This window comes from Athene cunicularia, assembly GCF_003259725.1.
Source record: "Athene cunicularia isolate RWA chromosome 7 unlocalized genomic scaffold, athCun1 chr7_part1, whole genome shotgun sequence".
NCBI lineage: Eukaryota > Metazoa > Chordata > Aves > Strigiformes > Strigidae > Athene > Athene cunicularia.
The window spans coordinates 6,478,954-6,493,618 of NW_020799107.1; the positions used below are offsets into that span (position 1 = coordinate 6,478,954).

Consider the following 14,665-nt stretch of genomic DNA (forward strand, 5'->3'; position numbering starts at 1 on the left):
AATTATTTCAAACAGTACCATTTTCTTAAAATAGAGGTAAGGGGCACTTACACTGTATGAAGAGAATTAATTCTTAATTGACAGGACTTAAAAATCCTGTGGGCACAGGGGTAGCATAAGATGGCTTGTAATATCAAAAGAAAACCATTTTGTTAGCTGATACAAAAAGGCAATGGAAGCCAGGGTGTACAATGGCAATGAGGTGTGTTGGATTACAGTTCGTGGACTCCAGGGCATGCACCCAGAATGACGTGATGTTTGGCATTTGCCTTCATTTAAACAAATGACATGGTGATCAAATGCGCCAAAGACATATATTCAGAAGCAACGGGTGGTGTCTGTTCATCCCCAGGGCTCTCTTGAGAGGAGCAGCATCAGGAGCAAACTTGAGCCCCTGTGTCTGCCTCTGTCCTGAGATTTATCATCCATTTTTTTAACCCTGCCTGTTAGACGGCGCTCTCTTAGCACATGCGATGGAGGTAAGGAGGAGGTTTGCTTTATGGCCGTTCTAGGCTGGGTGTCAACATCCTTGGTTTGTTTACTAGGGTTAGAGTTAGATCCACCAGTATTAATGTTGTCTTGTCCTATGATTACATGAAACAAGTATTCTTTTGAGCATCAGAATTAATGGGTGCTGGCTTTCCTGTTGACTTAAGTCTTGTCCTTGATGAAGAATTCTCAGTGAAGATTTTCTTGCTGTTTTACTAATTAGAAAGACTGTCTCATAGGCAAATTTTTGAGTAGCAAATAAGGGTCCTATGTTATGTCTTTCCTTTAAGTTGGGACATTGAGGGTGTGTTGCAGGTCTGTCTCTTCTACTTGGATGTCTGTTTGCATGTGACTTGTAGGAGGACAGTTACCTCTGAATTATTAGTTGGGAGAACATAATCCACATAAAACTGGTTTTCTGGAACTAAAACTGGAGCTAATGGCTCATCATGGTCCTGATGAAAGTTGTTTTCCTATGGGTTTTCATCTTTTGTTCCCCTCCTCCCCACTACATTTTCGATTACCTTTGTGCCAGAGAACCCCAGTTTCTCTATGGCCATGTGCTGTCCGCTGGGCAGGACATGGCATGTGCTAGAGCTGCTTACTCGGGGGTGCTGGCTGGCTATCATGTGTGTGTACTGCCTGCCTGGAAGATCAGAGACAGTAAGTGGTGAGGTTATGTCAGTTCTCTCTTCATTTGAGGGAAGGGAGGACTCATTTCAGTTTGTTTTTTCTTCCTAGAAATGGAAAACAATTTCTGTCCTTCATTCTCTGTCAAGCTCTTAAAATACTAAGAGTTAGGGACAGTTAGACAGTTAGCAGAGGCTTGGTTTAGTAACTTTAGGGAGGACCCTGTGTAACCTGTCAAGAAAATAACGATCAAAGCACAGAAATCCAATGGAGGATGAACTGGAGCTCAGCTGACATGGCCTCAACTGGAGGAAGAAGTGATTAAGTGCAGGTCTGCAGTTGCTGTGAAGGGCTGTATGCTGCTAGGTTAACTTCTAGAAGTGTGTCTTCTCCTTCTCATCCTTATTTTATCTATAAAACAGACAAAGAACTGCCAGTGTATTTCTCAGTAGGGGTATTCATCAGATTCACAAAATGAAGTGTCAATGAGTTGGTTAGAGGAAGCTACATATGTGCAAAATTTGATCATGAGACTTAGTATGGTGGCTTTTGTCTTAGCTGCTGTAACAAAGTGGTTGTGGTATTACTGTGGTAGCAGTACTAATAAAATTTTAAAATATATTTACTAAAAGACTTGATCTCTTCCACCTTCACCCATCAGCTTAACTGTTCCTTCCTGTGGAGCTCTTTGCTGTATAGAATTATATTGTGATCATACAGATCTGTGAATACTTTTAACACAATAATGAAAAAATGGCAATCGTTTCACCTGTCCCATTTTATATGAAAGGTGGCTGTTTCCTGATGGACGCTTACACTGGCATACCAAAGCTGGAAAAGGCAGAAGAGACTGTGTTGCCGGTAACACGCTAGGAAAAAACCTCTATAGCAGCAATGCTGCTGACTCATGCTCTACAAACCTGGAACATTCCCCGAAAGCCTGGAGGTGCAGATTGACTTTCTTTCCCTGTCCTGATCAGCGGACAGTTCATTGTATTATTTGCCACCAAGTGAAGGTTCTAGATAGTTATGCACTGCTGCATTTTCACCGGCGTTTTATGGAGTGCGTTACCATGAAGCTTGCAAGAAATCATGGGCAATTTATTTTAATACATTGGGTGTCAGTCGGTGCTAAATCACAGAAGCTATTTACATTTGTTTTCTGAGTCATCCTGGTTCTTGCGGTAAGGTGATTTTTCAGTATGTGTGGTTAGTAATTGGGTTCATCTTTTCTTTTTCTGACTTTGTATATTTGCTCTTAAAAATGCAAATGTATGCCTTAATTGGCTGAAAGAAAATGAGTCACATTTAAGAAAGTGGCTTTCTTTAGCCTTTTCATCATCAAGGGGAAGAGGTTTATGACTGCTAGAGGCAGGAATAGAGAGCAGTGGGGGAGAGATGACAGAGCTGTGTATTTCAATGTCAGTATAAAACTCCCTGTGTCATCCAGTTGCCTGTGTCTCTGTGGTTCCTAAGTCACTTCCATCAACATGCCCAAAAGGGCCCGAGCACTGTGCTGCTCAGCTTCATAGCATTTAGTACTGAAAAACTTCATCTTGTGGTAGAATCCATAGCCCTGAGTTTGGTTGGGGAGAGAAAGGTACATCAGACAGCTGTGGAGGCTTGGATTGCGGCACGTCCTCAAACACTCATTTCAGGTATTTGAGTTACAGACGTGGAAACAAATATACATCACATCTCTGTGAAAAGCACCGTGACAAATCCCTGCCGACTCCATGTACAGGGCAGCACAGTCCACTGCATACGTAGTATAGCAGAGAGGAAATCATGCTAAACTGATATCTCATTTTTGCACTGTGGAAGGCACCTGGTTCTGCTCTGCAGCGAGGAGCACTGCTCACCTACTCGGCATATCCGTATGCTGGCAGGCGGTAGTGTTGGTCAGCATGCTGTCAGGTCCCGTATGTACTTCTGGCAGCAGTGCACAGGCTGCTGACTACTACTCCCTTCCAACTGTATTTTACATCCTTTGTGAGCGTTGGGAAGATTGTTAGGGTTTTATTGGCATTTCTGTGGTGGTGATTTCCAAGATAAGATGTTAATAGAGTTCATTTGGAGTTTCACAGGGTTAGAAGCCTCTCTTGTCAGCGTGGATCTTCTAGATTCCCCTGCTATTTTCTAAAATATTTGAGACTGAGATACTGTGGAGAAAGGGCACCAGGGGTGGAAATACAGGGCTGTAAAGATCTGGAGGTTGATCAGGTTCTGCCTTTGGACACCCTAGCCCTAGAGACCAGGCTGCCCTGTGCTCGATTCAGCACTGCTGTATCTTTTATCTAGCCCTGAGCACAGCAGGAGGCAATATCACCAAAAATTCCAGCTTGCTTTCACTTCTGTCTGAAAGCAAAGCTTGAAAAGTCTGCAGCCACAGTCCCCCTCTGACTGGGGTCAGAGAAGGGACAAACCCAGTCACATTTTAATAATTTAGGAGATAACTACTTGCTTTAGGATTTCCATAGTCGCAGCCAGTTTAACTGAAGTTTGTTTAAGGGTGAATTTACTTGCATCAGTCCAAACCCTTCTCAGCACTTCTTAATGTGATTGCGGTGGCCTGGCTGGTGGGATTGGCTTTAGGGTCCTCCATAATGTCAATGCAGTATAAACCAAGTTTATAATGATTCAAGATGGCTGATACCTATATTGATAACTTGATGTTAAATGAGGAATTAGTTACTGATGCAGTTTAAGTGTATGCCAGCACGTCTGTGTTGCCAGGCCTCATCCTGGTGTAATGCAGCAGGGTGTAATCCTGGCCAGCCGCAGAGCTGCTCTAAGGATCAGCTGTCCAGTGAGGACAGATCCCTGACCTGCTGGCATACTGCTTCGGTGACTTCCCCATGCTCCTGGCAAAGTTGAGTGTTTTCTGACTGTTGATCTCATGTCTAAAGCTTATAGGAAATTTGAAACACACATGCTTCATTTCTAACTGAAACAAAGTGCAGCTGAATGCGCTGTACATTGAGCTCCTCGCTCTTTAACACATGCTCTGCTAGAGCCAGCACGCAGCCCCTACAGTGTATGCTTAGAATCTCTAAAGGACAACAGTTGAGTAATCTTATTGGGTTTAGCAACATAATCATAAAACTAAAGGAACATTAGATGCCAAAGAATGAGTCAAGATTGCACTGATAATATTTTTTTTCATAGTCATGATAAGATAGAAGTTAAAGCAACAAATTGGGATGCTCAGTAATGTGCTGAATGCCCTCAGAGAAGATAGAAATCTGAGATATAAAACTCTCTGATCTCCCCCTCACCCCATAGTTCTGTACATATACCAAAGGGACCTCCATCTCTTTTCAAAGCCCACTAGGATCCGCAGAGGTTTGTGCTCTCAGTGCCTGATCGTGTGGGCTCACTGTACTCGAAGCTGCTGTTGATGTCCCCCTGAGCAGAAACTTGCTTTCTCCTTGGATGGATGTGCAGTGCCTAGGAGAACTGAATCCTTTTTCTTGGAAAGTTGCCACGAAGTACTGCTGCAATACAACTAAGTATATTAATAATCGTTAAAATAAGAATTGGTGCTATTACTTGTAGTGGTGATGTTACATAATGAATGATAAGCACAGCAGTATTTGTAACAGACGCCGTGAGACATGGGCAGAATTGCTTACTGCAGCAATCTTTCCTGCAAAATACATAAAATGCCTTTGAGTATTTAAATGAATATGTTTATTCATAGGTTTGTTGTATTTAGTGTCCATTAGTAAAAATGTCTTTCAGCGAAAACTTGTGGAAGTTATTATGAAAAAGTTAAATTCAAGACTGATGTATACAGCTACCAAAAGTAGTTTTACAATTGTATAGCTAGGCAGCATGTGTAAAAACTTTTAATACCATTGTGTGCATTACAAGCAGGAAACTTGAGCACTTTAATCATTAATTATAGAACAGAAGGGATGGAAACCATGGTCCATGACACAAGTAATGCATCCATGTGGCTTGCAAACACTATGCAAACCAAGAATTAACTTCCTGAAAGAATTCACTGAAGAATATTTGAATTTAAAAAGGAGAGAAGTTCTCTCTGGCTGTATCACAGATAAAAGGATACAAATTGTTGTTTAGAACTGTTGCACATCTTGCTGGTCCCCCCTCGGTCTGCTGCGTGCCCTCAGTGTTGTGTTTGCCAAGGAAGGGTGTAAGAGCAGGGTAGTCAGAGATTTTTTGTCTTCATAAGCCTTTTAGTATGTTGTGGCTCTATGGCCCTGAGTACAGTGGGACTGGCTAGGAAGGATTCTTGAGTTTTTGAGTGATCATAGTGTTATTATGGTGGAATCCTGTTACTTTCGGTGTCTTGTCCTGTAGCTGTTTCACGCTGATATTTACAGATCCATCAGTGCTTAGGCCCTGCTTTTTTGTGTACTATCATTCCTCATTCATGTATTTTTGCAGGAAACGCATTGTTTTTAGCATATTGAATGCAGGGAACAGCAGCAGAAGGGTGCATTAAGTGTAACAACTCCTGCTGCTGGAAGTTTGTGCTTGGCAGCTGGGCAGCTGAGGTGCGGTTCAGGATCCTTCAGGCAGAAGGCTCTGTGTAACTGTAGTGCTGCAGTTTGACTGTGCAAGTTGTATTACATATGGATGTCTTTCCCTGAGCTGGTGACATTGTTTTTCACCATGTGACGGCCACCCTTAGTGCTGCCAGCTGTGTCACTGTGGTGCCACGACATCAGCCCGCTTGCGCAGGCAGAAATGAGGCAGTTGTGCCTTTTGCTGAGGATGGTGCAGCCCTCACAAGAAAGACCTGGGTCCGGGGAGCTCTCCTCTGACGCTGATTTGAGAGCTGTATCAACAAGACTGTTTTGTCTTTTCCTTTTTTTCTTTCTTTTTTTTTTTTATTTTTTTTGTGCTGTCCCTGTTGTAAGGTGATCTGTGGGGGGAAAAAAAATCACCTTCTGCTGATTATGTTTAAAACAGGGCTCATGGAGGTTCAGGGCTATTGTGGTATCTTTTATAGGCAGTTTATCAGATGATTGTGGTTCTGTTCCAGAGACATCTTGAGCACTGGAGCCACCTCAGTTACCTTCTGGATTGTGATTTGATACCGTGACAACTGTGCTACAAAATACTTCTTGGCTGCGCAACCCAAAACTTTTTTGTTCTTCATCTGTTAAAGGTTGATCTGTGTCCAGCAGAGCACACATTCACCATGGTGTCAACTTTGCAATGTATTTGTGATTTTATCCCTAAAATACCAACCTGTAATTAAAAATGGAGAAAAGCAGTGAGACATAAGGAAGGGGATACAGTCAAATCATTGCATCTGTGTCCAGATGTTCACTTATGTTTTATTAGTGTTTGCATTTACATTTTCTGGAGCTCCCTTTATTATGAGGAGCCCTTGGAATAACATCGGCTTGACCCATAAAATGCCTTTCTGCAGTATCCAAAGGGGCAAGGAGAAATAACAAAACAAACTCTTCTTCCTAATATCAGTGAAAGAGTACTGGAGTTAGTATTATTTTTATGAGGTCTGTTTGAATAAAGTACTGTGGACAAACTAATTCCTGGAGCAAATCAGCTTCTTTCTGTAACCAAATATGAATTTAGCCTGTGTATATATATGTGTGTATATATAGTATGGAAAAGTAGAATTTAAATCCATAATGTTGGGGGGGGGAAGAGGGTACCTTCTTTTGCTTGCTCAGTTTATAAATCCCCAGTGTTTGGGTCTTACTGGGTTTTTCTGCTTTCTACATCTGTCAGAGGGGAGACATTTGTTTCTGTCTTGTCAGGCAGAAAGGTTATTTAGGTGTTCTAAAATACTGTTACTGAAGTAAAATTGATAAAATAATTTTTAAAATAGCTCTTACTGGTCCTAATGCAGCATCTCTGTATTTGACTGTTAACTTGAAAAGCCTTAGGCTAGGCTTGTGGTGTGAAGCGTAATCCCAGACGTGAGCATCTCCTTTCCACCTGTAGTTCTGTCTGTATAGTTTACTAAATGTAATGAGAGGCCCAAACTGCTCATATGCATTCTGCTGAAAGAATGTTACCACCTTTGGATTCAGTTCATTTTATGGTGCTAATATGCTTTCTTGCAGTTATGTTCCCTTTCTTCTTAAAACAAGAGAAAGAAATAGTTGTATAATAAACTATGTCATGGGAAAGAAAAGTCATATGTTATGACAGAGCTTAAAAAGGCTTTTGAGGATTTACAGCAGTGAGTGTTTATGAGAACTGGACCCAGAGCATTTTCATTTCCCAGCAATGCTGCTTGCAGAGATCATCAGGAGATGGATGTATATAAAGATGAGGTAGTGCAGGATGTCAGTCAGGTGGGAAGCAGAGGCGCTCAGCCCCTGCAGGAAGCCATAGCTGCTGGCCATGTCTGAAATGCTGACTAGACGGCTCGCAGCAGCAAGACAGTGGCACTCTGTCTCTGTGCAGGTTTGCTGTAGGAAGGTTAAGCCTATGGATTGAAGTAATCCTTGCAATATTAAAAGCCCCAGTCTTGCAGTATCAGTGGGGGAAGGGCCTGTCAGTCTTAACAGAAACTTGCTGAGATGCTCTGTCCTGCCAGCCCCCTGATGCCTCCTCTCTGTCTTTTCCACTTGTCTCTTGCTACTGGTTTCTTAGAGTCATCAGCACCTTTTGCTTTTGGTGAAATGCTCACCATAGCAGAAACTGGCCTTGGATCAAAGCCGTTGGCTGCGTAGCAGAATTGTCATTCACCAAGCCATGTCATTCAAAATTCACTGCAGTCTGCCCATTCTGGCCACCCGGGCTGACAGTGGTGATTTTTTGTTCCTTTTTCCCTGTATCAGTCACTGGTTTTCTCTGTCTGTACAGAGTGTCTGCCTGGGGATGTCCTGCATCTCTGCAGTGAAACAGGCATCACTTGTGCAGCCCTCTGCCATCCATGGCAGCTTGTCTCTGCCGAGGCTCAGAAATTTAATGAAACAGTGGACTTGCCAGGCTGGCCGCTGTATTTCTGCCTTTCCCTGAGCTGTGCTGCCCCAGGGTCCAGAGCACATATTTGCAAGGCACAGGGGCTAAGCTTATCACTGCTGGGCAGGATCATCTGTCCTGGGCTCTGCTTATTTTGTGCTTGACGGAGAGAATGGGCAAATTTGTAAATGACCATGTGGAAGGAAAAACCATGACCTCTGCACCTGTTTCAGGTTAGAGGGCTCCATGTGACAAGAGCCGGTCTTTGAATCAGCACATGTCTAGAGCTGGGGGTGGGTGTAGGAAGACTACTTATCTGTTTAAATAGACTTGATGGCTATTGTGTGGCTGCCATCTGTCCTCTTTCACACAGGGTAACTTTGTTTTATTATTATCTTTAACCGTATCTTACTAGGTCTCTAAACTACTGGTCAGTCTGCATTCATTGTTGAATAAATGAGCTGCCGCTTTTCTTAACAGAAAATAATCTTACTACAATAGCGATAAATGAGCCTTTCCCCCCCCCTTTTTGGCATGATTGCCTTTCTGCGCAAGAAATGTGATTGATAGCAGGGGCCTTACTGCAGCATTTATCATCCTGATTAATCACTCCACTTTAACAGGGTGCTTTGCTTTAAACAGAAGACAGTAGCCTTATAAACAAGAGCTGGAACATTAAGCACTGAAAGCCAAAATATGTTTTATGATTTAATATATTAAGAGGGAAATAAATGCAAGGTTTGGAGAGGAATGTGTTGGACATGGAAGATGTTTCAGGAAACTCTAAAAATTTTGCTAGCAAGAGTTGAGAGTTTCGAAGGAGTTTTAAAGTGGGCTAGCAGTAATAAAAATGGAATGGCAAATGTGTGGCATATTACAGACACTGTTTGTTGTGCCAGTTTGTATCCAAGTCAGCCTGCTTACCTGCTGTCAGGAGGTGGTACTGATTCATAAGCCGGTGGCTGGTTCTGCCATCTGCATGGCAGTGTTAAGCAAACTGAAGGTCTTTGCATCTCTGGACCAAGTCCAAAGCCGGTTACGTGCAGCAGCTGCAGAAGGTCTGCAGCACTGCATGCGAGTGGGAATAGGAGTCAGATCGCAGTTTGTGTTTTATTAGTCTGTTCTATCCAGGTGTTCTCAACGCCAGCAGTGAAAACTTTTTAAAGGGCTGCAACATTGAAGTGCCCAAGTGAAATTCTTCCCTTCTACAGACTGTCCGATTCATGAGAATTTTAGTAAGTGCACAAAAGCAGGAATATTCTGGAAAATTTCTGAAGGTGTTTGTCATCCCCAGACAGAGGTTAACCCCGTGTGAGTTCAGGGTCCTCGTGTTGCTGTTGGAGGCAGCCTCCTACTGTTGTGCTCTGGAGAACCGCAGAGTAGCCTCGTGGTTTAGCAGAGACTAGAGACTATTGAATTGTCGTTGAGTGCTTAACACAGCCTGTCGCTTGTCAGTGCATGTCTGTAAATTAAAAATTGAATGGTGTCTTAGCTTACTCTATAGCAAAATCCTGTATAGCTTTCTGTGCTGACAGACTTATGGGAAGGAGTGAGTCCTCCCGCATATGAAATGTGACAACACTCTCAGGACCTTGCTTCCTTCACCAGAGATGAAAACTGGAATGTGGCTGGTGCATGAGTGGGTTAATAAACAATTGAATTTTGAGGTCTTTGCTATTATGTATTGGTCATTTTTTGCCAATTTCCAGTCTTTGTTTTACAGATATCAGTTGAGCTTCTACAAAAGTTTTGAAGTGCCCCAATAAGCCCCGCATAATCCATTCTTACATATCATATATCCTAAAGGAGGTGTTGTTATGTAGTGTTGTGCCTGGGTTGTTGAGTCAATGGTTGTGGTAATTGACACAGCAGCAAGCTGAACAGTGTGACCAAGATAGTATTTCCTTTTGGTGCTCCTGGTCACAACCACAGCATGTCAGGGGTCCTTTGCAGGAAGGTGGCTGGTGGAGGGGCAGCATCTTCAAAAGTTAAGCAGGAGGGAGTGTCTTGAAAAAACAACCAACTAAAAAGAAAGATGGCAGAGGAGGGAGGGGAAAAAAAATCCTCTTGTGAATTCCTGTTGAGACTGGACACTGGTGTGGCTTTAGTATTGTTCTGCTGCAGTGAGTAACAGTTTGTAGAAAATGAACCTTTATCCCTTTTGCTCTAACCACCCTGAGCATCATTCACATTTAGGCGGGGAGGAGGAAGGACTGTCAGGACTGCTGCAGTCTCACTTAACCAAAACTAAGGAGCAACTAGAAAGCAGTCAGGCCATTGTAAAAGAAAATGTGAGTAATTGTAGATGGGTAGGCACACTGAATAAAACAGTTTGAGAGTTGAAAAACTGGTGTGGGGACACTGAGACACAACATGATTGAATGTATGAAAATATATTCTTAGTTACTAAGTACACTTCACTGGCTGTGATTTTTAACTTCAAAGCAATGGAACAATCGCTACCCTTAGAGGGTAAAAAAGTAGATTAAAGAAAATAAACACATTTAGGTCAAAGACTTTACTTTTTTTCCACCCTCCAGCGTATTGTACTGTATATGTAAAATGTACCAGTCAGGAAGACAGGTATTCCCAGAGATTGCAGCATATTGATTACAGTACTGCTCTGGGAGCCTGCTGCCACATCTCCTGGGTAGAAATGGATGCTTGGAGTTTGTCCAGCAGCAGTTGCATGTTTGCTAACTATTACTTGATTTCAGTGATTTCATCCTGCTTATGTGCTATCCATTACAGTTTCTGGGAAGGAGAGAGGTGGAGGATGGAGATGAAGGAGCAATCCACGTATGTTAAGTGGTTTATATGATGGTGCAGCTCTACAGTGCTTAACGTAGAGTTCTCTAGATGCTGTTACGCAAAATTGCTTGCATTAAGGCAGATTTCTCCTACATCTTTCACTGATTGCTCTGTGATTTGGGATGAGTAATTTAATTTCTGTCTTCACACCCGACTACATTACTCTGCTTTCTTACCTAGCAAATGCATCGAAAACTCCAAAATCTTTGCCTATCTGGAGACTCTGAGGTAGATACCTAAAATAAATGCATTTATATGGTTATCTAAAGCCTATATGTGCCCTATATTGGCTTGAAACTAGAGTGACTAGGCCAGTCACTTGCCAAGATTGGACCTAGATCTTGCAAAAGGATTGCAGTCCTGCCAGGAGATTCGCAGGTTGAAGGCCTTGCTGTGAGAATGTGCCGCTGATGGGGTAAGTGCAAAGAGCTAAGTGACAGGGCTTTGGTTTTCAGAGCAAGCAAAACTCTGCAGTCTGTAGCATAGGAGGGCACTAGCCTAGCAAGTGCTTGTACAAGCAGCAATGGCAAATGCTTTTACGGTGATATTTAAAACACCAGAAATGAGCATTTTAACTGCCTATAAATCACCGTATGTAAAACTTGATGTTAGGGCCAAAGGTGTATTACATGGCATATGTTATATGAAACATATATGTTGGCACCTTGGGTCTTGAAACTGCCAGGAGAGCCACTTCAAGGGTGAATCCTATTTGACTGTGTCAAAGCAGAGCTATCAGAGGGCCTGGGTTTAGTTGTTTCTTGGCCTAATAATAATGCAGTTATTGATACTGAAGTCTAGAAAAAGATAAATGCTCCTGGACTCCATGCATTGAACTCCATACTATTTTTTTCTGCAGTCCCTTGGAGAGTCATGATCTAACAACTGATCTTAGCATTTTAATATGCAGCTTCACCTTCCTGCTGAGTGTCCTCTTTCTTGAATCATCTAGCCTTGCCATGGCATGGGGTGAATTTGTGTGTTTATGTGCAGTCAGTTCTTGTAGGCTTGTCTGCATGCTAAAACTGTACCATTTGACCCATGCCTGCATTAAGGGGCTATGGATAATTAAACAAACATTGATTTTCTTTGTTATATGGTCTAAGAATCTCTGAAGTTTCCTTCATTCTGTGGCCATATCCCTCTTCAGTCTACCTGGCTCTTAGGTCTGTAGATATTTTGATGTTATATGAGATCTCTTGTTTGGTATCACATTGCTTGGATGTGATGGTCTGTGGCGGGAAGTTCAAGTTCCATTTTTGGAGAGAACTCTCTCCGTGGGAGAGGAATAGGGGACTGGAGGTGATGTCCACAGGGACAAATACTCAGCTCCTATAAATAGCCTCTGTGCATGAGTGCATCCAAGAGGGAAACAGATTTGTTTCCTCACATTGCCACTGGGTCTCTTCAGCTGGTAGCCGTCATTGCACTGTGCACCACAGCTGTGGAATCAGCTTGTGGTGGATTCCTGAAACCATGTCCCTAAGTCCTGGGCACTCCTGAAGTTACGGAGTGGTCAAAAGGATCACTCTTCCCTTAATGTCAGGGGAAGACCAAATTAAATTAAAACAGATTCTCCCCCTCTTCCCCTTGTTTATTTTGTGGGAAGTGTACAAGGGTAACAACAGAACTTGGTTCAAAGCCTACTGAAACCAAAGTGAAAACTTTTATCAGCTTCAGTGGGTTTTGGATAGGGCCCCTAAGGAGCTATTTTAATCAGTGAAGAGAGCACACTGGGCTAATTTAGATACTGGCATGAGAAAGGCTGTTCTTGCTAGTGGGGCTTGTTCTGCTGAGGTCCATAGGTGAAGACAGTGGGTCTTTGGGTTCCCTTCCACTGCTAAGGGAAGCAGAGACAGCCTGTCTGCAGAGAATAAGGCAGCTCAGCCTGGAAGCTGGGGAGGAAGGCGCGTCAAATGACAGCTTGCACAACATGCAGAGTGACTTGTACAGAGTGGAGCTAAGACAGCGTGACCTACTTGACTTAGCAGAACACTTCACCTCCACTGCAGTCAGTCATGTTCTGAGAGAAGATGGAGTAAACATGCATTTTTAATAGGTGACCTGCAAGATAAAGATGAGGAAAATTAATTGGAATTGTCACTGCAGTCTCTTGCCAGAGGCGAGTTAGCTGAAAAGTGACATTAATGATGTTGGCAGGATGGGGCAATTTATTGTTTAATATTAACGACTAAAATTCACCTTCTAGTTATTCACTCATATTGAGCTGGTAGAGCTTTGGCTTGCTTTGGTTCCCAAATTGCCATTTCCTCTAAAATGCTCGTGGCTGCTACAGATATGCTTGTAATGCACCCTTACATCTAAAAAAACTCTAAAAATATGCATTTTGCTGGAGATGTCTATTTCTTGGTTGATCACCTTTGGTAGAGTAAATTGGTATAATGACATCCCATACATTGCTGGTTAAGGTGTAGCTGTGGTGTGAATGTGGAGGTGTTCAAGTATATGCTATGCTTATACAAATGAAGATGCTTTTATTCACATACCTACATAATTAGAATGAATATGTACGCAGTAATTGTGATGGACTTACCTGAATGTTTAAAGGTAAGAATGTTGGGGGGAAATACCAAAAAGACTGTTTAAAATAAATTATATTTCTTTGGAGTGGTTTAATACCAACACACATGGCTGTGTGGCCTCAACCTTAAAAAAATTCACATTCAAATGTTTTCATTTCCATATTCAAACAGATTTGTGTGGTTTTATTGACTGGTTGCAAACAGTACATATGTCGTCAAACTTAGGGCACTGTTTCCTACAGTGTAGTTCCTTTCTGCATGTTATTTACTCTTTCCATCTACGGAAATCCCGGTGGCAGAAGTCCCTACATATGTTCTCCATAAACACACCAAGGATGTGTGTGTTCTAAAGAATGGGCCTCATTAGCAATATGAAAATGGTGCAGACTTTTGAGATAGCTTTTAGCTTTCTTTTACATGCTTCAGGATTTCAGAACAGGGTAGGAGTTATTAGTTCCCGGTTCTCCAACAGCTGAGAAGGTGTCCAGTGCTGGAAGTTGGATACAAACTTTGAACTTGTGGCATTCGTAGGACAGGCCGCAGTGAATATTCCCCCCTTTCACTCCCTTGTGAGCCCCTTTAACTGTTGCCAGTTAATGCTGGTTTCCTGTTAAACTGTCTCTCTTGCTTTTGGAAATAATTTTTCATCAGTTGGCTCAATTAATAATCAGTAGTAAAAAGTAATGTTATGGAAGCAACTTCTAGCAGGGGGTCCTTCTGGCTCAGTTATAATCAACAAGCTCTTTCCTTTGCAACTGGTGTGACGGTGTTGGATGGGTTAAAAGGTAATTGGCACATTGTGCTTATCCGAACTGTCCTGTGGTACTGGGTGGGATGGCTGCAAGCAGCTTGGGAGGTACATGCTTCTTTCTGCTGCTGTGCTTTCACCTGTGGATAGTAGGGGGGAGTTGGGACTTAGCTGTCCTCTGAGACACAGGTGTAGGGAGGCGGGCCTCATTCTCAGAGCGGTCCATGAGGCCATAGTTGCCCTTGTGCAAAGCAGTTAGCCTTCAGTGTGTGCATGTGCTGCGATGGGAAAGAAGCCTTTTGTGTCCTTGTGGCTCTTAGTTTATTATCTCTGGAAGCAAAGACACACACGAGCCCTCACTACGCAAGGCACTGCCTAATGTGCAACATAGTTCAATTATTAGTTCCAGTGGCAAAATACGTTTTGCAAGATTTTTTTTCTGTAGGCGGCAAGATTAGGGTGGATTGTTTGTTTCTTTTAACCAGTTACCTTATTTTTCTTAGGAATAATAAGGTTGGAACAAGTA

At 42.6% G+C, this 14,665-nt stretch overlaps 1 protein-coding gene across 27 annotated transcripts in view; it reads left to right on the top strand.

Moving 5' to 3' along the window:
* The window catches only part of MAP2 (microtubule associated protein 2), a 222,603-nt gene that overhangs the window by 88,465 nt on the left and 119,473 nt on the right, over positions 1 to 14,665 (top strand). The window contains exon 1 of one of the 27 annotated variants that reach the window (XM_026852864.1): positions 316 to 479. The exons of the other annotated variants lie outside the window; for them this stretch is intronic. The gene's annotated coding sequence lies outside the window, so the exon portion shown is untranslated. Of the gene's footprint in view, positions 1 to 315; positions 480 to 14,665 lie in introns of those variants that run through there. 27 annotated transcript variants of the gene reach the window in all.